The following is a 21946-nucleotide window of genomic DNA, read 5'->3' on the forward strand; positions in this document are numbered from 1 at the left end:
GCTGCTTTCAATCCAAAAAGGTGGATGCAGACAGGTGATCTTTGGCCTGCTTCGGACCAAAAACCAGGAAAAATCCTCAGCGACTTAGTAGGGCCTCTTGTGAGGGGAGCCTGTCTGGCAGGCGCTATGCAACTCATACTTACCTGGCAGGGGAGATACCATGATCACGAAGGTGGTTCTCCCAGGGTGAGGCTCATCCATTGCACTTCGGGTGTGCTGACCCCTGCGATTTCCCCAAATGCGGGAAACTCGACTGCATAATTTGTGGTAGTGGGGGACTGCGTTCGCGCTTTCCCCTGATTTACTCTGGTGAAAAACAGTGCTTATTAATCAATGCTGACTATTACTAGTCAGAGATACTTGCTAGATCGATCGATCGAGCGAGCCAGCCATCAATTGACCTCTGGGTGGCCAAGAGGATTGGATACTCCTCTCTCCCTTATCAGCTGCCTTTGGTTTTGTGGCTTTCCTATGTGATGCTTTATCTCAATGTTAGTGCAGAGTGTAACGTAAAGTGTAGGACCTGTGCCTTTGCTGTACTATGTTGTGCTACTTTGAGCCTGTGTCAAAGATATTGATTGATTGGGCTGGTTGACGGTATACTGTATGCTTGTGATTTGACCACTGATTGTTAACAAAGCTGCTTTCAATCCAAAAAGGTGGATGCAGACAGGTGATCTTTGGCCTGCTTCGGACCAAAAACCAGGAAAAATCCTCAGCGACTTAGTAGGGCCTCTTGTGAGGGGAGCCTGTCTGGCAGGCGCTATGCAACTCATACTTACCTGGCAGGGGAGATACCATGATCACTAAGGTGGTTCTCCCAGGGTGAGGCTCATCCATTGCACTTCGGGTGTGCTGACCCCTGCGATTTCCCCAAATGCGGGAAACTCGACTGCATAATTTGTGGTAGTGGGGGACTGCGTTCGCGCTTTCCCCTGATTTACTCTGGTGAAAAACAGTGCTTATTATTCAATGCTGACTATTACTAGTCAGAGATACTTGCTAGATCGAGCGAGCCAGCCATCAATTGACCTCTGGGTGGCCAAGAGGATTGGATACTCCTCTCTCCCTTATCAGCTGCCTTTGGTTTTGTGGCTTTCCTATGTGATGCTTTATCTCAATGTTAGTGCAGAGTGTAACGTAAAGTGTAGGACCTGTGCCTTTGCTGTACTATGTTGTGCTACTTTGAGCCTGTGTCAAAGATATTGATTGATTGGGCTGGTTGACGGTATACTGTATGCTTGTGATTTGACCACTGATTGTTAACAAAGCTGCTTTCAATCCAAAAAGGTGGATGCAGACAGGTGATCTTTGGCCTGCTTCGGACCAAAAACCAGGAAAAATCCTCAGCGACTTAGTAGGGCCTCTTGTGAGGGGAGCCTGTCTGGCAGGCGCTATGCAACTCATACTTACCTGGCAGGGGAGATACCATGATCACTAAGGTGGTTCTCCCAGGGTGAGGCTCATCCATTGCACTTCGGGTGTGCTGACCCCTGCGATTTCCCCAAATGCGGGAAACTCGACTGCATAATTTGTGGTAGTGGGGGACTGCGTTCGCGCTTTCCCCTGATTTACTCTGGTGAAAAACAGTGCTTATTATTCAATGCTGACTATTACTAGTCAGAGATACTTGCTAGATCGATCGATCTAGCGAGCCAGCCATCAATTGACCTCTGGGTGGCCAAGAGGATTGGATACTCCTCTCTCCCTTATCAGCTGCCTTTGGTTTTGTGGCTTTCCTATGTGATGCTTTATCTCAATGTTAGTGCAGAGTGTAACGTAAAGTGTAGGACCTGTGCCTTTGCTGTACTATGTTGTGCTACTTTGAGCCTGTGTCAAAGATATTGATTGATTGGGCTGGTTGACGGTATACTGTATGCTTGTGATTTGACCACTGATTGTTAACAAAGCTGCTTTCAATCCAAAAAGGTGGATGCAGACAGGTGATCTTTGGCCTGCTTCGGACCAAAAACCAGGAAAAATCCTCAGCGACTTAGTAGGGCCTCTTGTGAGGGGAGCCTGTCTGGCAGGCGCTATGCAACTCATACTTACCTGGCAGGGGAGATACCATGATCACTAAGGTGGTTCTCCCAGGGTGAGGCTCATCCATTGCACTTCGGGTGTGCTGACCCCTGCGATTTCCCCAAATGTGGGAAACTCGACTGCATAATTTGTGGTAGTGGGGGACTGCGTTCGCGCTTTCCCCTGATTTACTCTGGTGAAAAACAGTGCTTATTATTCAATGCTGACTATTACTAGTCAGAGATACTTGCTAGATCGATCGATCGAGCGAGCCAGCCATCAATTGACCTCTGGGTGGCCAAGAGGATTGGATACTCCTCTCTCCCTTATCAGCTGCCTTTGGTTTTGTGGCTTTCCTATGTGATGCTTTATCTCAATGTTAGTGCAGAGTGTAACGTAAAGTGTAGGACCTGTGCCTTTGCTGTACTATGTTGTGCTACTTTGAGCCTGTGTCAAAGATATTGATTGATTGGGCTGGTTGACGGTATACTGTATGCTTGTGATTTGACCACTGATTGTTAACAAAGCTGCTTTCAATCCAAAAAGGTGGATGCAGACAGGTGATCTTTGGCCTGCTTCGGACCAAAAACCAGGAAAAATCCTCAGCGACTTAGTAGGGCCTCTTGTGAGGGGAGCCTGTCTGGCAGGCGCTATGCAACTCATACTTACCTGGCAGGGGAGATACCATGATCACTAAGGTGGTTCTCCCAGGGTGAGGCTCATCCATTGCACTTCGGGTGTGCTGACCCCTGCGATTTCCCCAAATGCGGGAAACTCGACTGCATAATTTGTGGTAGTGGGGGACTGCGTTCGCGCTTTCCCCTGATTTACTCTGGTGAAAAACAGTGCTTATTATTCAATGCTGACTATTACTAGTCAGAGATACTTGCTAGATCGATCGATCGAGCGAGCCAGCCATCAATTGACCTCTGGGTGGCCAAGAGGATTGGATACTCCTCTCTCCCTTATCAGCTGCCTTTGGTTTTGTGGCTTTCCTATGTGATGCTTTATCTCAATGTTAGTGCAGAGTGTAACGTAAAGTGTAGGACCTGTGCCTTTGCTGTACTATGTTGTGCTACTTTGTGCCTGTGTCAAAGATATTGATTGATTGGGCTGGTTGACGGTATACTGTATGCTTGTGATTTGACCACTGATTGTTAACAAAGCTGCTTTCAATCCAAAAAGGTGGATGCAGACAGGTGATCTTTGGCCTGCTTCGGACCAAAAACCAGGAAAAATCCTCAGCGACTTAGTAGGGCCTCTTGTGAGGGGAGCCTGTCTGGCAGGCGCTATGCAACTCATACTTACCTGGCAGGGGAGATACCATGATCACTAAGGTGGTTCTCCCAGGGTGAGGCTCATCCATTGCACTTCGGGTGTGCTGACCCCTGCGATTTCCCCAAATGCGGGAAACTCGACTGCATAATTTGTGGTAGTGGGGGACTGCGTTCGCGCTTTCCCCTGATTTACTCTGGTGAAAAACAGTGCTTATTATTCAATGCTGACTATTACTAGTCAGAGATACTTGCTAGATCGATCGAGCGAGCCAGCCATCAATTGACCTCTGGGTGGCCAAGAGGATTGGATACTCCTCTCTCCCTTATCAGCTGCCTTTGGTTTTGTGGCTTTCCTATGTGATGCTTTATCTCAATGTTAGTGCAGAGTGTAACGTAAAGTGTAGGACCTGTGCCTTTGCTGTACTATGTTGTGCTACTTTGAGCCTGTGTCAAAGATATTGATTGATTGGGCTGGTTGACGGTATACTGTATGCTTGTGATTTGACCACTGATTGTTAACAAAGCTGCTTTCAATCCAAAAAGGTGGATGCAGACAGGTGATCTTTGGCCTGCTTTGGACCAAAAACCAGGAAAAATCCTCAGCGACTTAGTAGGGCCTCTTGTGAGGGGAGCCTGTCTGGCAGGCGCTATGCAACTCATACTTACCTGGCAGGGGAGATACCATGATCACTAAAGTGGTTCTCCCAGGGTGAGGCTCATCCATTGCACTTCGGGTGTGCTGACCCCTGCGATTTCCCCAAATGCGGGAAACTCGACTGCATAATTTGTGGTAGTGGGGGACTGCGTTCGCGCTTTCCCCTGATTTACTCTGGTGAAAAACAGTGCTTATTATTCAATGCTGACTATTACTAGTCAGAGATACTTGCTAGATCGATCGATCGAGCGAGCCAGCCATCAATTGACCTCTGGGTGGCCAAGAGGATTGGATACTCCTCTCTCCCTTATCAGCTGCCTTTGGTTTTGTGGCTTTCCTATGTGATGCTTTATCTCAATGTTAGTGCAGAGTGTAACGTAAAGTGTAGGACCTGTGCCTTTGCTGTACTATGTTGTGCTACTTTGAGCCTGTGTCAAAGATATTGATTGATTGGGCTGGTTGACGGTATACTGTATGCTTGTGATTTGACCACTGATTGTTAACAAAGCTGCTTTCAATCCAAAAAGGTGGATGCAGACAGGTGATCTTTGGCCTGCTTCGGACCAAAAACCAGGAAAAATCCTCAGCGACTTAGTAGGGCCTCTTGTGAGGGGAGCCTGTCTGGCAGGCGCTATGCAACTCATACTTACCTGGCAGGGGAGATACCATGATCATTAAGGTGGTTCTCCCAGGGTGAGGCTCATCCATTGCACTTCGGGTGTGCTGACCCCTGCGATTTCCCCAAATGCGGGAAACTCGACTGCATAATTTGTGGTAGTGGGGGACTGCGTTCGCGCTTTCCCCTGATTTACTCTGGTGAAAAACAGTGCTTATTATTCAATGCTGACTGTTACTAGTCAGAGGTACTTGTATGCTTGTGATTTAACCACCGATTGTCAACAAAGCTGTTTTTCAATCCAAAATGTGGTACATTATCTCTTTATATTTAGCTGTATACGCAGCCTTTGTCTCCCCCTCGTGGATGAACAACAGTGTGATCAGTGAAGTTTCTTTTTCTGCTGGGCTTCGAAAAGTCAGGGCATGGCGAGCCTTTCCCTAACCTAACCTATCCTTCCTCTCTGTCTCACAGGTGACGGCATGCAAATGTGGGGACTGCTTCATCGGCACGGCAATGCTCTGACCAGAAGCCGCCGCCCCATATGCTAATACCCTGGTTGCTGTGCATCTTGGAAGTGCTTAGACTTGAGCCTGTGTCTTATGGAATTTGGGGTGCCTGCACACCCCTGGCTCCGTACAATGAGGTGCATCCGTTTTTTGGCGCAGTTGGATCCAGACAGGTGATCTTTGGCCTGCTTCGGACCAAAAACCAGGAAAAATCCTCAGCGACTTAGTAGGGCCTCTTGTGAGGGGAGCCTTTCTGGCAGGCGCTATGCAACTCATACTTACCTGGCAGGGGAGATACCATGATCACTAAGGTGGTTCTCCCAGGGTGAGGCTCATCCATTGCACTTCGGGTGTGCTGACCCCTGCGATTTCCCCAAATGCGGGAAACTCGACTGCATAATTTGTGGTAGTGGGGGACTGCGTTCGCGCTTTCCCCTGATTTACTCTGGTGAAAAACAGTGCTTATTATTCAATGCTGACTATTACTAGTCAGAGATACTTGCTAGATCGAGCGAGCCAGCCATCAATTGACCTCTGGGTGGCCAAGAGGATTGGATACTCCTCTCTCCCTTATCAGCTGCCTTTGGTTTTGTGGCTTTCCTATGTGATGCTTTATCTCAATGTTAGTGCAGAGTGTAACGTAAAGTGTAGGACCTGTGCCTTTGCTGTACTATGTTGTGCTACTTTGAGCCTGTGTCAAAGATATTGATTGATTGGGCTGGTTGACGGTATACTGTATGCTTGTGATTTGACCACTGATTGTTAACAAAGCTGCTTTCAATCCAAAAAGGTGGATGCAGACAGGTGATCTTTGGCCTGCTTCGGACCAAAAACCAGGAAAAATCCTCAGCGACTTAGTAGGGCCTCTTGTGAGGGGAGCCTGTCTGGCAGGCGCTATGCAACTCATACTTACCTGGCAGGGGAGATACCATGATCACTAAGGTGGTTCTCCCAGGGTGAGGCTCATCCATTGCACTTCGGGTGTGCTGACCCCTGCGATTTCCCCAAATGCGGGAAACTCGACTGCATAATTTGTGGTAGTGGGGGACTGCGTTCGCGCTTTCCCCTGATTTACTCTGGTGAAAAACCGTGCTTATTATTCAATGCTGACTATTACTAGTCAGAGATACTTGCTAGATCGATCGATCGAGCGAGCCAGCCATCAATTGACCTCTGGGTGGCCAAGAGGATTGGATACTCCTCTCTCCCTTATCAGCTGCCTTTGGTTTTGTGGCTTTCCTATGTGATGCTTTATCTCAATGTTAGTGCAGAGTGTAACGTAAAGTGTAGGACCTGTGCCTTTGCTGTACTATGTTGTGCTACTTTGAGCCTGTGTCAAAGATATTGATTGATTGGGCTGGTTGACGGTATACTGTATGCTTGTGATTTGACCACTGATTGTTAACAAAGCTGCTTTCAATCCAAAAAGGTGGATGCAGACAGGTGATCTTTGGCCTGCTTCGGACCAAAAACCAGGAAAAATCCTCAGCGACTTAGTAGGGCCTCTTGTGAGGGGAGCCTGTCTGGCAGGCGCTATGCAACTCATACTTACCTGGCAGGGGAGATACCATGATCACTAAGGTGGTTCTCCCAGGGTGAGGCTCATCCATTGCACTTCGGGTGTGCTGACCCCTGCGATTTCCCCAAATGCGGGAAACTCGACTGCATAATTTGTGGTAGTGGGGGACTGCGTTCGCGCTTTCCCCTGATTTACTCTGGTGAAAAACCGTGCTTATTATTCAATGCTGACTATTACTAGTCAGAGATACTTGCTAGATCGATCGATCGAGCGAGCCAGCCATCAATTGACCTCTGGGTGGCCAAGAGGATTGGATACTCCTCTCTCCCTTATCAGCTGCCTTTGGTTTTGTGGCTTTCCTATGTGATGCTTTATCTCAATGTTAGTGCAGAGTGTAACGTAAAGTGTAGGACCTGTGCCTTTGCTGTACTATGTTGTGCTACTTTGAGCCTGTGTCAAAGATATTGATTGATTGGGCTGGTTGACGGTATACTGTATGCTTGTGATTTGACCACTGATTGTTAACAAAGCTGCTTTCAATCCAAAAAGGTGGATGCAGACAGGTGATCTTTGGCCTGCTTCGGACCAAAAACCAGGAAAAATCCTCAGCGACTTAGTAGGGCCTCTTGTGAGGGGAGCCTGTCTGGCAGGCGCTATGCAACTCATACTTACCTGGCAGGGGAGATACCATGATCACTAAGGTGGTTCTCCCAGGGTGAGGCTCATCCATGCGATTTCCCCAAATGCGGGAAACTCGACTGCATAATTTGTGGTAGTGGGGGACTGCGTTCGCGCTTTCCCCTGATTTACTCTGGTGAAAAACAGTGCTTATTATTCAATGCTGACTATTACTAGTCAGAGATACTTGCTAGATCGATCGATCGATCGAGCGAGCCAGCCATCAATTGACCTCTGGGTGGCCAAGAGGATTGGATACTCCTCTCTCCCTTATCAGCTGCCTTTGGTTTTGTGGCTTTCCTATGTGATGCTTTATCTCAATGTTAGTGCAGAGTGTAACGTAAAGTGTAGGACCTGTGCCTTTGCTGTACTATGTTGTGCTACTTTGAGCCTGTGTCAAAGATATTGATTGATTGGGCTGGTTGACGGTATACTGTATGCTTGTGATTTGACCACTGATTGTTAACAAAGCTGCTTTCAATCCAAAAAGGTGGATGCAGACAGGTGATCTTTGGCCTGCTTCGGACCAAAAACCAGGAAAAATCCTCAGCGACTTAGTAGGGCCTCTTGTGAGGGGAGCCTGTCTGGCAGGCGCTATGCAACTCATACTTACCTGGCAGGGGAGATACCATGATCACTAAGGTGGTTCTCCCAGGGTGAGGCTCATCCATTGCACTTCGGGTGTGCTGACCCCTGCAATTTCCCCAAATGCGGGAAACTCGACTGCATAATTTGTGGTAGTGGGGGACTGCGTTCGCGCTTTCCCCTGATTTACTCTGGTGAAAAACAGTGCTTATTATTCAATGCTGACTATTACTAGTCAGAGATACTTGCTAGATCGATCGATCGAGCGAGCCAGCCATCAATTGACCTCTGGGTGGCCAAGAGGATTGGATACTCCTCTCTCCCTTATCAGCTGCCTTTGGTTTTGTGGCTTTCTTATGTGATGCTTTATCTCAATGTTAGTGCAGAGTGTAACGTAAAGTGTAGGACCTGTGCCTTTGCTGTACTATGTTGTGCTACTTTGAGCCTGTGTCAAAGATATTGATTGATTGGGCTGGTTGACGGTATACTGTATGCTTGTGATTTGACCACTGATTGTTAACAAAGCTGCTTTCAATCCAAAAAGGTGGATGCAGACAGGTGATCTTTGGCCTGCTTCGGACCAAAAACCAGGAAAAATCCTCAGCGACTTAGTAGGGCCTCTTGTGAGGGGAGCCTGTCTGGCAGGCGCTATGCAACTCATACTTACCTGGCAGGGGAGATACCATGATCACTAAGGTGGTTCTCCCAGGGTGAGGCTCATCCATTGCACTTCGGGTGTGCTGACCCCTGCGATTTCCCCAAATGCGGGAAACTCGACTGCATAATTTGTGGTAGTGGGGGACTGCGTTCGCGCTTTCCCCTGATTTACTCTGGTGAAAAACAGTGCTTATTAATCAATGCTGACTATTACTAGTCAGAGATACTTGCTAGATTGATCGATCGAGCGAGCCAGCCATCAATTGACCTCTGGGTGGCCAAGAGGATTGGATACTCCTCTCTCCCTTATCAGCTGCCTTTGGTTTTGTGGCTTTCCTATGTGATGCTTTATCTCAATGTTAGTGCAGAGTGTAACGTAAAGTGTAGGACCTGTGCCTTTGCTGTACTATGTTGTGCTACTTTGAGCCTGTGTCAAAGATATTGATTGATTGGGCTGGTTGACGGTATACTGTATGCTTGTGATTTGACCACTGATTGTTAACAAAGCTGCTTTCAATCCAAAAAGGTGGATGCAGACAGGTGATCTTTGGCCTGCTTCGGACCAAAAACCAGGAAAAATCCTCAGCGACTTAGTAGGGCCTCTTGTGAGGGGAGCCTGTCTGGCAGGCGCTATGCAACTCATACTTACCTGGCAGGGGAGATACCATGATCACTAAGGTGGTTCTCCCAGGGTGAGGCTCATCCATTGCACTTCGGGTGTGCTGACCCCTGCGATTTCCCCAAATGCGGGAAACTCGACTGCATAATTTGTGGTAGTGGGGGACTGCGTTCGCGCTTTCCCCTGATTTACTCTGGTGAAAAACAGTGCTTATTATTCAATGCTGACTATTACTAGTCAGAGATACTTGCTAGATCGATCGATCGAGCGAGCCAGCCATCAATTGACCTCTGGGTGGCCAAGAGGATTGGATACTCCTCTCTCCCTTATCAGCTGCCTTTGGTTTTGTGGCTTTCCTATGTGATGCTTTATCTCAATGTTAGTGCAGAGTGTAACGTAAAGTGTAGGACCTGTGCCTTTGCTGTACTATGTTGTGCTACTTTGAGCCTGTGTCAAAGATATTGATTGATTGGGCTGGTTGACGGTATACTGTATGCTTGTGATTTGACCACTGATTGTTAACAAAGCTGCTTTCAATCCAAAAAGGTGGATGCAGACAGGTGATCTTTGGCCTGCTTCGGACCAAAAACCAGGAAAAATCCTCAGCGACTTAGTAGGGCCTCTTGTGAGGGGAGCCTGTCTGGCAGGCGCTATGCAACTTATACTTACCTGGCAGGGGAGATACCATGATCATTAAGGTGGTTCTCCCAGGGTGAGGCTCATCCATTGCACTTCGGGTGTGCTGACCCCTGCGATTTCCCCAAATGCGGGAAACTCGACTGCATAATTTGTGGTAGTGGGGGACTGCGTTTGCGCTTTCCCCTGATTTACTCTGGTGAAAAACAGTGCTTATTATTCAATGCTGACTGTTACTAGTCAGAGGTACTTGTATGCTTGTGATTTAACCACCGATTGTCAACAAAGCTGTTTTTCAATCCAAAATGTGGTACATTATCTCTTTATATTTAGCTGTATACGCAGCCTTTGTCTCCCCCTCGTGGATGAACAACAGTGTGATCAGTGAAGTTTCTTTTTCTGCTGGGCTTCGAGAAGTCAGGGCATGGCGAGCCTTTCCCTAACCTAACCTATCCTTCCTCTCTGTCTCACAGGTGACGGCATGCAAATGTGGGGACTGCTTCATCGGCACGGCAATGCTCTGACCAGAAGCCGCCGCCCCATATGCTAATACCCTGGTTGCTGTGCATCTTGGAAGTGCTTAGACTTGAGCCTGTGTCTTATGGAATTTGGGGTGCCTGCACACCCCTGGCTCCGTACAATGAGGTGCATCCGTTTTTTGGCGCAGTTGGATCCAGACAGGTGATCTTTGGCCTGCTTCGGACCAAAAACCAGGAAAAATCCTCAGCGACTTAGTAGGGCCTCTTGTGAGGGGAGCCTTTCTGGCAGGCGCTATGCAACTCATACTTACCTGGCAGGGGAGATACCATGATCACTAAGGTGGTTCTCCCAGGGTGAGGCTCATCCATTGCACTTCGGGTGTGCTGACCCCTGCGATTTCCCCAAATGTGGGAAACTCGACTGCATAATTTGTGGTAGTGGGGGACTGCGTTCGCGCTTTCCCCTGATTTACTCTGGTGAAAATCAGTGCTTATTAATCAATGCTGACTATTACTAGTCAGAGATACTTGCTAGATCGATCGAGCCAGCCATCAATTGACCTCTGGGTGGCCAAGAGGATTGGATACTCCTCTCTCCCTTATCAGCTGCCTTTGGTTTTGTGGCTTTCCTATGTGATGCTTTATCTCAATGTTAGTGCAGAGTGTAACGTAAAGTGTAGGACCTGTGCCTTTGCTGTACTATGTTGTGCTACTTTGAGCCTGTGTCAAAGATATTGATTGATTGGGCTGGTTGACGGTATACTGTATGCTTGTGATTTGACCACTGATTGTTAACAAAGCTGCTTTCAATCCAAAAAGGTGGATGCAGACAGGTGATCTTTGGCCTGCTTCGGACCAAAAACCAGGAAAAATCCTCAGCGACTTAGTAGGGCCTCTTGTGAGGGGAGCCTGTCTGGCAGGCGCTATGCAACTCATACTTACCTGGCAGGGGAGATACCATGATCATTAAGGTGGTTCTCCCAGGGTGAGGCTCATCCATTGCACTTCGGGTGTGCTGACCCCTGCGATTTCCCCAAATGCGGGAAACTCGACTGCATAATTTGTGGTAGTGGGGGACTGCGTTCGCGCTTTCCCCTGATTTACTCTGGTGAAAAACAGTGCTTATTATTCAATGCTGACTATTACTAGTCAGAGATACTTGCTAGATCGATCGATCGAGCGAGCCAGCCATCAATTGACCTCTGGGTGGCCAAGAGGATTGGATACTCCTCTCTCCCTTATCAGCTGCCTTTGGTTTTGTGGCTTTCCTATGTGATGCTTTATCTCAATGTTAGTGCAGAGTGTAACGTAAAGTGTAGGACCTGTGCCTTTGCTGTACTATGTTGTGCTACTTTGAGCCTGTGTCAAAGATATTGATTGATTGGGCTGGTTGACGGTATACTGTATGCTTGTGATTTGACCACTGATTGTTAACAAAGCTGCTTTCAATCCAAAAAGGTGGATGCAGACAGGTGATCTTTGGCCTGCTTCGGACCAAAAACCAGGAAAAATCCTCAGCGACTTAGTAGGGCCTCTTGTGAGGGGAGCCTGTCTGGCAGGCGCTATGCAACTCATACTTACCTGGCAGGGGAGATACCATGATCACTAAGGTGGTTCTCCCAGGGTGAGGCTCATCCATTGCACTTCGGGTGTGCTGACCCCTGTGATTTCCCCAAATGTGGGAAACTCGACTGCATAATTTGTGGTAGTGGGGGACTGCGTTCGCGCTTTCCCCTGATTTACTCTGGTGAAAAACAGTGCTTATTATTCAATGCTGACTATTACTAGTCAGAGATACTTGCTAGATCGATCGATCGAGCGAGCCAGCCATCAATTGACCTCTGGGTGGCCAAGAGGATTGGATACTCCTCTCTCCCTTATCAGCTGCCTTTGGTTTTGTGGCTTTCCTATGTGATGCTTTATCTCAATGTTAGTGCAGAGTGTAACGTAAAGTGTAGGACCTGTGCCTTTGCTGTACTATGTTGTGCTACTTTGAGCCTGTGTCAAAGATATTGATTGATTGGGCTGGTTGACGGTATACTGTATGCTTGTGATTTGACCACTGATTGTTAACAAAGCTGCTTTCAATCCAAAAAGGTGGATGCAGACAGGTGATCTTTGGCCTGCTTCAGACCAAAAACCAGGAAAAATCCTCAGCGACTTAGTAGGGCCTCTTGTGAGGGGAGCCTGTCTGGCAGGCGCTATGCAACTCATACTTACCTGGCAGGGGAGATACCATGATCACTAAGGTGGTTCTCCCAGGGTGAGGCTCATCCATTGCACTTCGGGTGTGCTGACCCCTGCGATTTCCCCAAATGCGGGAAACTCGACTGCATAATTTGTGGTAGTGGGGGACTGCGTTCGCGCTTTCCCCTGATTTACTCTGGTGAAAAACAGTGCTTATTATTCAATGCTGACTATTACTAGTCAGAGATACTTGCTAGATCGAGCGAGCCAGCCATCAATTGACCTCTGGGTGGCCAAGAGGATTGGATACTCCTCTCTCCCTTATCAGCTGCCTTTGGTTTTGTGGCTTTCCTATGTGATGCTTTATCTCAATGTTAGTGCAGAGTGTAACGTAAAGTGTAGGACCTGTGCCTTTGCTGTACTATGTTGTGCTACTTTGAGCATGTGTCAAAGATATTGATTGATTGGGCTGGTTGACGGTATACTGTATGCTTGTGATTTGACCACTGATTGTTAACAAAGCTGCTTTCAATCCAAAAAGGTGGATGCAGACAGGTGATCTTTGGCCTGCTTCGGACCAAAAACCAGGAAAAATCCTCAGCGACTTAGTAGGGCCTCTTGTGAGGGGAGCCTGTCTGGCAGGCGCTATGCAACTCATACTTACCTGGCAGGGGAGATACCATGATCACTAAGGTGGTTCTCCCAGGGTGAGGCTCATCCATTGCACTTCGGGTGTGCTGACCCCTGTGATTTCCCCAAATGCGGGAAACTCGACTGCATAATTTGTGGTAGTGGGGGACTGCGTTCGCGCTTTCCCCTGATTTACTCTGGTGAAAAACAGTGCTTATTATTCAATGCTGACTATTACTAGTCAGAGATACTTGCTAGATCGATCGATCGAGCGAGCCAGCCATCAATTGACCTCTGGGTGGCCAAGAGGATTGGATACTCCTCTCTCCCTTATCAGCTGCCTTTGGTTTTGTGGCTTTCCTATGTGATGCTTTATCTCAATGTTAGTGCAGAGTGTAACGTAAAGTGTAGGACCTGTGCCTTTGCTGTACTATGTTGTGCTACTTTGAGCCTGTGTCAAAGATATTGATTGATTGGGCTGGTTGACGGTATACTGTATGCTTGTGATTTGACCACTGATTGTTAACAAAGCTGCTTTCAATCCAAAAAGGTGGATGCAGACAGGTGATCTTTGGCCTGCTTCGGACCAAAAACCAGGAAAAATCCTCAGCGACTTAGTAGGGCCTCTTGTGAGGGGAGCCTGTCTGGCAGGCGCTATGCAACTCATACTTACCTGGCAGGGGAGATACCATGATCACTAAGGTGGTTCTCCCAGGGTGAGGCTCATCCATTGCACTTCGGGTGTGCTGACCCCTGCGATTTCCCCAAATGCGGGAAACTCGACTGCATAATTTGTGGTAGTGGGGGACTGCGTTCGCGCTTTCCCCTGATTTACTCTGGTGAAAAACAGTGCTTATTATTCAATGCTGACTGTTACTAGTCAGAGGTACTTGTATGCTTGTGATTTAACCACCGATTGTCAACAAAGCTGTTTTTCAATCCAAAATGTGGTACATTATCTCTTTATATTTAGCTGTATACGCAGCCTTTGTCTCCCCCTCGTGGATGAACAACAGTGTGATCAGTGAAGTTTCTTTTTCTGCTGGGCTTCGAGAAGTCAGGGCATGGCGAGCCTTTCCCTAACCTAACCTATCCTTCCTCTCTGTCTCACAGGTGACGGCATGCAAATGTGGGGACTGCTTCATCGGCACGGCAATGCTCTGACCAGAAGCCGCCGCCCCATATGCTAATACCCTGGTTGCTGTGCATCTTGGAAGTGCTTAGACTTGAGCCTGTGTCTTATGGAATTTGGGGTGCCTGCACACCCCTGGCTCCGTACAATGAGGTGCATCCGTTTTTTGGCGCAGTTGGATCCAGACAGGTGATCTTTGGCCTGCTTCGGACCAAAAACCAGGAAAAATCCTCAGCGACTTAGTAGGGCCTCTTGTGAGGGGAGCCTTTCTGGCAGGCGCTATGCAACTCATACTTACCTGGCAGGGGAGATACCATGATCACTACGGTGAGAATGTTGCTTTCAGTCCGTTTTGAGTCCTTTTAGGAAGAGACTGCATTGGTGATATCACTGTGGTTCGTGGACCGACAGAAGACAGTACGTTTGAAGGTGGACCTGAGCGATGGAGAAAATAATTGTGTTTTGTATATTGGACATGAGATCATTTCTTTGGAATAAGTATTCTGTCTGCAAGAGTCGAGGAAGTCAGGAATATATGACGTTTCTTTTTATTCTGAAGGGGATTGTCTATTATTCTATGAGAGCCTGAAGATTAATGCCAAAAATCCGGTGTTGAACAATATTAGTTTTGTACCCTTATTTGAGCTTGATATCAAAGCAGTATTCGTGCATGTGTTTAACCCTTTTACTGAGCTCAGCATAATTAAGAATTTTCTAAGCCTCTATTGCATGAGTGTGAAGGGTGGAATTCAGCAGAAGAGCATTCTGGGTGTCTTTAATGGCACTTATAAGTTTTGGGTCAAACTAAGGACTGATGACTCTTGTATTGGAGGTGTGAGGCATCCCCCAGCCAATTTTTCCATTGCCGGCCATAGAGGATATCTATGGTATCAAGGTCAGCCATCTTTTTGTAGAAATTGCTTTTCTTTCGGTCATGTTAGAGAGCAGTGTCCAGGTGTAAAATTATGTCGAAATTGTAAAATGCCTGGACATGAAGCCGGTGCATGTTCTATGTCTAGAGCATGTGATTTGTGCGGAAAGACTGGCCATGTATATAAAGACTGTCCTGTATCTCAGAGGAGGAAAGAGGAGGATAGGAGGCAAGAGGAGGCTAAAAAGTTAAAAAATCTCATGGAGGTAAGGAGGAAGGAGGAAGAGGAGAGGAGGAAGAAGTTGAGTCTGGAGCAACAATGTGAGAGTGTGATAGCAGAGCAGGGGAGGAGTGGAGGTTCTCAGGAGCAGGTGGTGGCTGAGGCGGCCATTGAAGAAATGCCATGTGGTGTTGGAAACTCTCAAAGGATTGACTGGTCTTTGTCATCAGAAGAGGATGTGCAGGAGGATGAGGGGATGAGGGGATGAGGGGATTGAGGGGATGGAGGGGAGGGCGGAAAAACGTTTTGGCCTGCCCAGAAAACAGCAAGGGAAATCAAAGATGGTGACTTGCAACCGTCGTTTTTGGAGACCGAAATGGATACTGGATCTGGCAGTGAAGCTTCTTCCGGGCCACTAAGTAAGAAGGCCTGAGAAGCTGCTCAAGTTTTTTTCTTCTTCCTTAGGGTTGATTATTTTTGTGTTTTATGTCTGTAGTAATTGTTTCATCTAACGGCCGAGTTTTCAAAAACCGGGCTAGAAGAGCAGCCATCTTGAATGAGTTGGCTGAGACAGGAGCAGACATTATCTGTGTCCAGGAGTGTGGCCTAGATTATGTGGTAAATCAGGAAGAGTGGAGGTATGGGCCAGCAGTGTGGTCCGGCTCTTCATGTAATAGGAATGATGGGGTTGGGGTGTTATTTAGGAATAGTAACTTTGAGTTGTGTAGTTACACAGTGATTGAGGAGGGCAGGTGTGTGTTGGTAGAAATTAAAAGGTATGGGGTGAAATTTCGTTTAATTAATGTGTATGCCTCTGTAAGAAAGAGTGAGAGGTTGGAATTGTTTGAGAAGATTAAGTTATTTTTGCCAGGGAAAGAGCCAATTGTGTGGGTGGGGGACTTTAATTGCGAGATAGAGGGAAAGAAAGTGGATGTGTCAGGTAATATGGTTAAAAGTATTATGTCTGATTTTAAGTTGCAGGATGTGGGAAGTTTGTGTGGGTAAAAGAGCCACACCTATCATGCGGATAGTGGGAGATGTGGCTCCAGAATTGATCTATGTTTGGTGTCCAAGAGTATGATGGAAAATAAATTTATGCAAATGAGGGTGGTATATTCAGATCATGATAGCGTTAAGTGTGAATTGGAGTTGGATGCAAATTGTGTTGGGGGAGGGGTATGTGGAAACTAAATATAAGTCTGTTGGAGGGGGAGGGAGTATGAGAGATATGTAAAAAAATATGAAGTTTGGAGAGGTAGAAAGAGTGAGTTTGAAGATGTGTTGTGTTGGTGGGATTGGATGAAAGAAAGGACGCGTGTTTTTTTTAAGAGAGAAGGTCATAAGAAAGCGGCTGATAAAAAGAAAATGTATGTTGGTTTGAGCAAAAGATTGTCCTTTTTGTACACTTTGAGAAGAAACGGGTGGGAAGTGGATGAGAAGATTCAGAGTGTGAAGGAAAGTATGAGGGAGTGGTTGGTGAGGAGAGGAAAAGAGATTATGTATCAGGCAAAGTTTGACAAATTAGAAAAGGATGAGAAGTGCTCCAGGTATTTCTTTAAGAGAGTGGTTGGAAAAAAGGAAGATCTGGTGAGAGTGTATGACAAGGAGGGAAGGGTGGTAGAAGGGAATGGGGTAATGTCTGCGGTGGACGATTATTATAAGGAATTGTTTGCGGTTAAAGGGCGTGATAAAGATTTGGAGTCTGAGTTGGTTGCTGCAATTGAGAAAAAGGTGGAGGGGGAGGAATATGAGAGTTTGATGAGGGAGTGTGATGAGGAAGAGGTGAAAAGAATTGTGGGAAGTATGGCGATGAATAAAACGCCAGGCGAAGACGGGCTGCCAATGGAGTTTTATAGGAGAATGTTGGCTGTGATGATAAAGGATATGGTGGAAGTGTATTGTTTTATGTGGAGAAATGGGAAGATGGTTGAGAGTATGAAGAGTGGAGTGGTTGTATTGATATATAAGAAAGGGGATAAGAAGGATGTGAGGAATTGGAGACCGATTACGTTGTTAAATGTTGATTATAAGGTGTTTTCAAAGTTGATAGCAAATAGGATGCGTGGGGTGATTGAACAGGTGATTGGGGAAGAGCAAGTGTGTGGAGTGCCTGGGAGGAGGATTGCAGAGAATTTGTGTTTGTTAAGGGATGTATTATGGGATAGTATGGAGAGGAAGCAAGGAGTGAGTGTTTTGGCTATTGATTTTGAAAAGGCGTTTGATAGGTTGTCTCATGTTTTTTTGTTTAAAGTCTTGGTGAGAATGGGGTTTCCTGCTGATTTTGTGAACATGGTAAGAATGTTGTATAGGAAGGTGTTTAGTAAGATTCTGATTAATGGATGGGTGAGTGAGGAGGTGGAAGTGTGTTCAGGGGTGAGGCAGGGATGTCCCCTGTCCCCTATAGTGTTCATATGTGCAATTGAGCCATTGTTGCAGTTGATAAGAAGGGATAAGTGTATTAGGGGAGTGAGAGTCCCAGGTAGTGATGGGAAGGAAGTAAAAGTTTTGGCCTATATGGATGATGTTTGTGTGGTTTGTGAATCGGATGCTGCTGTGAGAAGAGCAAAGTTATTGGTGTCTTTGTTTTGTGGTGCGTCCGCTTTTAGAGTGAATTGGGATAAAAGTGAGTATAAAAGGTTTGGAAGTGTTGGGTGTGAAGGTAGGGAAGATTTGGGTGTGAAATGTGTAGAAGGTGCGATTCGGATATTGGGTGTTAAAATTAATGAGGAATTGGATGGAAGTGAAAGTTGGGAGGATGTGGGGAATAGAGTGGCAAAAAGGCTAAATTTTTGGAGATTGAGAGATTTGTCTTTTGTTGGGAAAGTGATGGTGATTAGAAGTGTGATTTTGCCAATATTACTGTATATTGCGGTCGTGTTTCCACCTGGATATATGGTTTTGAGGAAGTTGAATAGGATTTTGTTTGTGTTTTTTTGGGGGTACGAAAATAGAAAGAGTGAGGAGAGAGACTGTGATGAAAGATTGGAGGAATGGAGGTATGAATTTTCCAAACATTGAGGTGTATTTAGGGGTTAATATTATTTTTGCTCTAAAGAGGATGATGGGAGGTGAGAAGAAATTTGCATGTATGTTGAGATATTTGAGTGGGTGTGTTTTGCACAGACTAGGGTGGTTGGAGAGAGATTTGAAAGTGCCATGTGCTTTTGTTAGTCCAAAGTGGTATTTATTTGTTGAGAAGTTTATAAAAGATCTTGATTTAGAGGGTGGGAGTAAGGATATTTTGAAGGATAAGAGAAGTGTGATGAAGCATATTAGCGAGAAAGAAGTTCAGTGTCCAATTAATATGGTGAGAGGTCAAGACGTGAGTCAAGTCTGGAAGAGTGTGATGGCGGATGGGATAACGAATAGACAGAGAGAGATTGGGTGGCAAAGTTTGCATGGGGCGTTAATGGTGAGAGAATTTCAAATGAAGCGTGGAATTGGGAGGAGTGAAATGTGTCCAAGGGGGGCGTGTGGGGGGAGAGAGAGTGTTATGCACCTTTTTTGGAATTGCGATTTAGCACAGCGGGTTTGGAAAAGGTTGGGGCCATTATGTAAAGAGTTGGGGGGAGTCAAGAGGTTGTCCTTTGAGGTTATCATGTTTGGGGTGGGTGTGGTAGGGGGTAAAAATCAGAGGGTTATGTATATAATGTTAGCTATTATTAAGGAAGTGTTGTGGGATGTGAGGAATCTGTATGTTTTTAAGAAAAAAGATGTGTCAGTGGAAGGATGTGTGAGGATGGTGTTGGATAGATTGTACACTATATATAGGTGGGATCAAAAGAGGTTTGGAGAAGTTGATGCTGAGGGAACATGGACATTTTTGAAGTGGAAGCATGTAATGAGGGTATAAAGGGAGGGTGGTGGAGATTTTGAAATATATGTTATGTTTGTTGTTTGTTAACATGCATTGTGTATATTAAAAACCTGATGATGAGTTGGATAAAACTATATTTGATCGAAAATCTGCTGAGGGTAAGTGGATTGATTTAAAAAATGTGTTTTTAATCCAAACCTGAAGGTTATAAAAAAAAAAAAAAAAAAAGTTTCTCCCAGGGTGAGGCTCATCCATTGCACTTCGGGGGTGCTGACCCCTGCGATTTCCCCAAATGCGGGAAACTCGACTGCATAATTTGTGGTAGTGGGGGACTGCGTTCGCGCTTTCCCCTCATTTACTCTTGTGAAAAACAGTGCTTATAATTCAATGCTGACTATTACTAGTCAGAGATACTTGCTAGATCGATCGATCGAGCAAGCCAGCCATCAATTGACCTCTGGGTGGCCAAGAGGATTGGATATTCCTCTCTCCCTTATCAGCTGCCTTTGGTTTTGTGGCTTTCCTATGTGATGCTTTTTCTGAATGTTATTGCAGAGTGTAACGTAAAGTGTAGGACCTGTGCCTTTGCTGTACTATGTTGTGCTACTTTGAGCCTGTCACAACAATATTGATTGATTGGGCTGGTTGACGGTATACTGTATGCTTGTGATTTGACCACCGATTGTTAACAAAGCTGTTTTCAATCCAGCGGCGAAAGCTCCGGCCAGAGGGAACCCCGCCCCAGTCAGAGCTCCAGCGGTGCAGAAGACCGGGAATAAGAAAGATGGTAGGAAGACGACAGGCCCTCCCCACCCCCTGTCCTCAACCCCTGTCCTCAACCCCTGTCACCCCCACTGAGGCTCTCACCTTCTCCTACCCACCCACCTCAGTGGTCCTGTCACCTGCCCCCTCCCAACCCAGCCTCCCTACTCCCCAGCTCCAGCAGCACTAACATCTTCCCCTCCAGCTACTGAGTCCTTTCCTTGGAGGATTTTCCCTCTTGTCTCCTCAGGTGCCATCCAGAGGAAGAGAAAGGTGAGCGACAGCCCAGCTGCTGATTCCTCAAAGAGAAAAGTTGTGGAAATCTGTGAAGATTCCCTTGCACAGCAGGAGGAAATGGAGCAGATGGTGGAGGAACTCGTGTCTGAACGTGAGGTCATCGACTTCACAACAGACATCCAGGTGGCTTCAATCCTGGAACAATACTTGGCAGAGAGCCTGCTGGATCTTCCGGACTCGCCAGGCTCCAGAGAGGAGGATCCGCCCGACCGGATTGGTAACTAAGGTGTATCGTTTGCACTAACCTTTTTTATTCTCCCTCATGGCTGCTAAACTTAACATATTTAGCCTCAATGTGAGGAGTGTTAGAGATAGGACTAGATGTCAGATGGTGTTGACTTTCCAGACAGTTGAGTGATGTTTTTATGCTGCAGGAATGTACTTTCCCCTCTTCCAGGTCATACTACCATCTGGCCAGGCAGTGGACCCATGGCCCGTCCTACTGGTCTACTGTAAGTCTACAGGGGTTGCCATCCTGATTAGGGGAAGCGTGTTCACTGTTGACTCTGTCCAGGAACTCGTCTGCGGCCGCTTGTTGGTCGTAGACGGTTCCTGGGCGGGAGAGCCGATTAGTTTCATCAACGTGTACGCTCCCCCTATGAAGGCTGAGAGCCTGGAACTATTCCAGACCCTGCGGACCCAGCTCGCCACCACTAGGGCAGTGGTGATGGCCGGGGACTTCAACTGCCCCATCGAAGAGGATGGACGAAATTCCGGCACTTCAAGCAAGCTGGATGTCAGTTCCAAACTGCTTATCAAGATGGTAACCGAAGCATCCTTGCAGTACATTGTGGGCTCCATGGGGAACGGCTCTGTGAACTATTCATGGAGCCGACCCGATGGCTCACTTCGTTCTCGGATTGACTTTGTGTTCACCTCCCGGGCAGTCAAGCAGCATGGACACTCCATGGTCCCCTGCTTCTTCTCTGACCACAGGGCCATTCTCTTCCAGGGTGCCATCGGCCACGGTTTTCCTCCTGGCTCCTGGAAGCTGAATTGCTCCCTCCTGGAAAGAGAGGAGGTACTGGCGGAACTTAGAGACGCCTATATTGTTTGGAGGAATGATAAAGTTTTCTTTAACATATTCCCACCAGTCACAGGTTTTGTCAAAGTTCAATTTCGTTGTTTCTTTCAGGCAAAAATTTGAGAGACTTCAGAGAGATGCAGCGTCAGCTGCGATCCCTGCAAGACCTCCTTCAATGTGTCTGGGACGTCAGGAAGGAGCTGGAAGAAGCCAAAAAGGGCCTGAAAAGGCACTTTGAGGAGGAATCCAAGCGAATTGTCTTTCGTTCCAAGGTGGAGAACCTGGAGAACGGTGAGAAATGTAACTCGTTCTTTTTCAGGAAACTCCATGCCAGCCACACGCCCCTGAAGGAACTCCGAGATGAGACCGGAAACATGCATTTTGGGAAGAAGGCGGTGATGGGAGTCGTCACAGACTACTACCGAAGCCTCTACTCCCCAAAGATCACTGACCCCGAAGCCGCCGATAAATTCCTGTCCGGTATCACTAATCATCTTGATCCTGCAGGTACGGAGGCTATGGATGTACCCCTGACGGTGGAGGAACTGCTCTCTGACGATAAATCCTTCAGACCCGGCAGGACCCCGGGCAGTGTAGGTCTCCCAGCAGAGCTCTATGTAGCGCTGGGGGACCTGATCTGTCCGGACCTGCTGGAGCTCTATGAGGAGATGGTGGTGGAGGGCAGAATGCTGCCGTCCCTGAGAGAAGGCATGATCACGATCTTATATAAGCGGAAGGGGGAGAGATGTGATCT

General features: G+C 47.0%; 22 non-coding genes and 1 pseudogene across 22 annotated transcripts; all 23 read left to right on the top strand.

Annotated features, from left to right (window-relative positions):
- The first annotated feature begins 135 nt into the window (after positions 1-135).
- LOC142718154 (U1 spliceosomal RNA) lies at positions 136-299 on the top strand. Its single transcript, XR_012872292.1, has one exon. It is a non-coding gene; the product is annotated as a U1 spliceosomal RNA (small nuclear RNA).
- A 475-nt stretch (positions 300-774) lies between these two features.
- On the top strand, positions 775-938 carry LOC142720807 (U1 spliceosomal RNA). Its single transcript, XR_012873578.1, has one exon. It is a non-coding gene; the product is annotated as a U1 spliceosomal RNA (small nuclear RNA).
- A 467-nt stretch (positions 939-1405) lies between these two features.
- Positions 1406-1569, top strand: LOC142720829 (U1 spliceosomal RNA). Its single transcript, XR_012873599.1, has one exon. It is a non-coding gene; the product is annotated as a U1 spliceosomal RNA (small nuclear RNA).
- Positions 1570-2044: 475 nt separating this feature from the next.
- Positions 2045-2208, top strand: LOC142718437 (U1 spliceosomal RNA). The gene has a single exon (XR_012872541.1). It is a non-coding gene; the product is annotated as a U1 spliceosomal RNA (small nuclear RNA).
- A 475-nt stretch (positions 2209-2683) lies between these two features.
- LOC142720840 (U1 spliceosomal RNA) lies at positions 2684-2847 on the top strand. The gene has a single exon (XR_012873610.1). It is a non-coding gene; the product is annotated as a U1 spliceosomal RNA (small nuclear RNA).
- Positions 2848-3322: 475 nt separating this feature from the next.
- On the top strand, positions 3323-3486 carry LOC142720851 (U1 spliceosomal RNA). Its single transcript, XR_012873621.1, has one exon. It is a non-coding gene; the product is annotated as a U1 spliceosomal RNA (small nuclear RNA).
- A 471-nt stretch (positions 3487-3957) lies between these two features.
- LOC142721315 (U1 spliceosomal RNA) lies at positions 3958-4121 on the top strand. Its single transcript, XR_012874071.1, has one exon. It is a non-coding gene; the product is annotated as a U1 spliceosomal RNA (small nuclear RNA).
- Positions 4122-4596: 475 nt separating this feature from the next.
- Positions 4597-4760, top strand: LOC142718735 (U1 spliceosomal RNA). Its single transcript, XR_012872566.1, has one exon. It is a non-coding gene; the product is annotated as a U1 spliceosomal RNA (small nuclear RNA).
- A 593-nt stretch (positions 4761-5353) lies between these two features.
- On the top strand, positions 5354-5517 carry LOC142720862 (U1 spliceosomal RNA). Its single transcript, XR_012873632.1, has one exon. It is a non-coding gene; the product is annotated as a U1 spliceosomal RNA (small nuclear RNA).
- A 467-nt stretch (positions 5518-5984) lies between these two features.
- LOC142720874 (U1 spliceosomal RNA) lies at positions 5985-6148 on the top strand. Its single transcript, XR_012873643.1, has one exon. It is a non-coding gene; the product is annotated as a U1 spliceosomal RNA (small nuclear RNA).
- A 475-nt stretch (positions 6149-6623) lies between these two features.
- LOC142720882 (U1 spliceosomal RNA) lies at positions 6624-6787 on the top strand. Its single transcript, XR_012873646.1, has one exon. It is a non-coding gene; the product is annotated as a U1 spliceosomal RNA (small nuclear RNA).
- A 475-nt stretch (positions 6788-7262) lies between these two features.
- On the top strand, positions 7263-7402 carry LOC142722278 (U1 spliceosomal RNA; annotated as a pseudogene).
- A 479-nt stretch (positions 7403-7881) lies between these two features.
- Positions 7882-8045, top strand: LOC142722223 (U1 spliceosomal RNA). Its single transcript, XR_012874545.1, has one exon. It is a non-coding gene; the product is annotated as a U1 spliceosomal RNA (small nuclear RNA).
- Positions 8046-8520: 475 nt separating this feature from the next.
- On the top strand, positions 8521-8684 carry LOC142720887 (U1 spliceosomal RNA). The gene has a single exon (XR_012873650.1). It is a non-coding gene; the product is annotated as a U1 spliceosomal RNA (small nuclear RNA).
- Positions 8685-9159: 475 nt separating this feature from the next.
- LOC142720898 (U1 spliceosomal RNA) lies at positions 9160-9323 on the top strand. The gene has a single exon (XR_012873661.1). It is a non-coding gene; the product is annotated as a U1 spliceosomal RNA (small nuclear RNA).
- A 475-nt stretch (positions 9324-9798) lies between these two features.
- Positions 9799-9962, top strand: LOC142721249 (U1 spliceosomal RNA). Its single transcript, XR_012874006.1, has one exon. It is a non-coding gene; the product is annotated as a U1 spliceosomal RNA (small nuclear RNA).
- Positions 9963-10555: 593 nt separating this feature from the next.
- Positions 10556-10719, top strand: LOC142718448 (U1 spliceosomal RNA). The gene has a single exon (XR_012872542.1). It is a non-coding gene; the product is annotated as a U1 spliceosomal RNA (small nuclear RNA).
- A 467-nt stretch (positions 10720-11186) lies between these two features.
- LOC142718746 (U1 spliceosomal RNA) lies at positions 11187-11350 on the top strand. The gene has a single exon (XR_012872567.1). It is a non-coding gene; the product is annotated as a U1 spliceosomal RNA (small nuclear RNA).
- A 475-nt stretch (positions 11351-11825) lies between these two features.
- On the top strand, positions 11826-11989 carry LOC142721260 (U1 spliceosomal RNA). The gene has a single exon (XR_012874017.1). It is a non-coding gene; the product is annotated as a U1 spliceosomal RNA (small nuclear RNA).
- Positions 11990-12464: 475 nt separating this feature from the next.
- LOC142720909 (U1 spliceosomal RNA) lies at positions 12465-12628 on the top strand. Its single transcript, XR_012873672.1, has one exon. It is a non-coding gene; the product is annotated as a U1 spliceosomal RNA (small nuclear RNA).
- Positions 12629-13095: 467 nt separating this feature from the next.
- Positions 13096-13259, top strand: LOC142721896 (U1 spliceosomal RNA). Its single transcript, XR_012874246.1, has one exon. It is a non-coding gene; the product is annotated as a U1 spliceosomal RNA (small nuclear RNA).
- A 475-nt stretch (positions 13260-13734) lies between these two features.
- Positions 13735-13898, top strand: LOC142720920 (U1 spliceosomal RNA). Its single transcript, XR_012873683.1, has one exon. It is a non-coding gene; the product is annotated as a U1 spliceosomal RNA (small nuclear RNA).
- Positions 13899-19299: 5401 nt separating this feature from the next.
- LOC142722300 (U1 spliceosomal RNA) lies at positions 19300-19462 on the top strand. Its single transcript, XR_012874619.1, has one exon. It is a non-coding gene; the product is annotated as a U1 spliceosomal RNA (small nuclear RNA).
- Positions 19463-21946: the final 2484 nt, after the last annotated feature.

Source organism: Rhinoderma darwinii, chromosome 1 (assembly GCF_050947455.1).
Source record: "Rhinoderma darwinii isolate aRhiDar2 chromosome 1, aRhiDar2.hap1, whole genome shotgun sequence".
NCBI lineage: Eukaryota > Metazoa > Chordata > Amphibia > Anura > Rhinodermatidae > Rhinoderma > Rhinoderma darwinii.